Source organism: Silurus aristotelis (assembly GCF_946808225.1).
Source record: "Silurus aristotelis genome assembly, chromosome: 5".
Taxonomy (NCBI): domain Eukaryota; kingdom Metazoa; phylum Chordata; class Actinopteri; order Siluriformes; family Siluridae; genus Silurus; species Silurus aristotelis.
In genome coordinates this window covers 33,442,101-33,444,012 of record NC_139578.1, presented here as the reverse complement: position 1 = coordinate 33,444,012, position 1,912 = coordinate 33,442,101, and the positions used below count along the sequence as shown (strand labels likewise).

Genomic DNA, 1,912 nt, shown 5'->3' with positions numbered 1-1,912 from the left:
CTTCTTTATGCCAATTAAGGCTGCTTTGAGACAATGTCCACTATTAAAAGCACTATGGACAAAACAATAAAAATGAATTGAATTATTGGTGGGAAATTGGCAGTGATGTGTGTAGATGTTGTTTGTGATCATTTTGATTAAACTTTCAGTTCTTTCTTATTTTAGATGAGACCTGCAGATGAGCTTCCTCTGATATTTTTGGTCTCTTACTTAAAGTGGAACTTTCTTACACACACACACACACACACACACACACACACACACACACACACACACACACACACACACACACCCTTCTGAAACAGCTATATAAACTGAAGGGGATCTGCATTAGTATTATTCTGTTCACATCGTGACCATCATCAACATAACCAACATCACCATCATCACCATCATCACCATCATCATCAGCCATGATCTCTCGTGTTCTCCTGCTGGTTCTGCTGGTTCTCACCTGCCTTCAGTCTTTTACAACGGCCCAGAGTAAGAAAACATTCATTTTGTTATTTAATTATTATTATTATTATTATTATTATTATTATTATTATTATTATTATTATTATTATTTATAGATCTATGATGATCGCAAGTGTTTTATGAGTTGCTCAGTAGCTCCCAGTAACAGGTTATAAACATATTCAGTGTTTACAGTAAAATACTGAGTGATGGAGCAGCGTGATGAAGACAAGTTACTGTTACAGTCTGAAGTTGATTATTTTACCAAGATTCTTTATTTTATCTAAACCACAGCATTTTTTATCTTTATAATGTTTAATGCTATGTTCGATTTACAAAAAACAAACAGAAAACAGTGCTGACACTGGTGACTTCTTCCATCCTTTTCACATAAAAATCTCTTAAGTGAAAACGTCACCATATCAACAATTACACGTTTCTAATATGTTTCTGCTTTAGACACGTATCAGAACGAGCGCATTAATTCAGTATAAACATGAACTACAGCAACAGATACATCAGACCTGCATTTTATACTGAATATAAAAGTGCTTCATATCTTATTATTGAATATTTAATCACAGAACTGAATGTGGAAATGTTTTCTTACAGACTCAAATGGACCAGACTCATGCTGCTTCAGATACCAGAGAACTCCAATCCCTATCAGAGTCATTACAGGGTATAAAGTAACAGACCGTCAGTGTACAAAATCTGCAGTCATGTAAGTTTTCACCTCCTCATTGTTCTTTTTATTGATTGTAATGAATAATAATAAAAAGTGATCATTTTCATGTGCATTATTATTGTATAATTGTGTGTAATATAATATAACTGTATATAATGGTGGAGGTTTGGAGTGTGTGTGTGTGTGAGATTTTCTGATTTTATTGCAGTTCTACACTGATGTACATCTTCTCTCTAATCTGCAGCTTTACCCTGAAGAACAACCGTCAGGTGTGTGTAGATCCTGAACTCGAGTGGGTGCAGAGATGCATGAGAAGAATTGACCAGATCCTGAACGAAATTGAATCAAGTGTTTAAATTGCTTGTCCAATTTTTCTGTAGTTCAGCAGGAAGAATCTTTTTTACATTTTATATTAAATCATAATTTGAGCCCAGGATCATTTATCTGATTTATTATTTGACTCTGCAGTCACAGGTATATATATATATATATATATATATAGTTATATATAGTTATAAAGTTTTCTAATCAGGCACCAATACAGAAAAAGACTTTGATTATATTCAATAAAAACCTGTAAAAGTATTAATGTGAATAAATAATGACTGTATTATAAGATGTTATTGTGTATTGTTTATTTCTGTGTATTAATGTAGACACAGTGAAGGTTGTGTAAGTGGACGTCTATATAATATATATAAAATAAATCACACATATAAAGTCACATGTGGTGTTTAGGTTGGATTCATTCAAGACTTCATTTGAGAG

General features: G+C 32.7%; 1 long non-coding RNA gene across 1 annotated transcript; it reads left to right on the top strand.

Moving 5' to 3' along the window:
* Positions 1-235: 235 nt before the first annotated feature.
* On the top strand, positions 236-1,495 carry LOC310725934. The gene is made up of 3 exons (XR_014533569.1): positions 236-483; positions 1,069-1,180; positions 1,389-1,495. It is a non-coding gene; the product is annotated as an uncharacterized lncRNA (long non-coding RNA).
* The last annotated feature ends 417 nt before the right edge of the window (positions 1,496-1,912 follow it).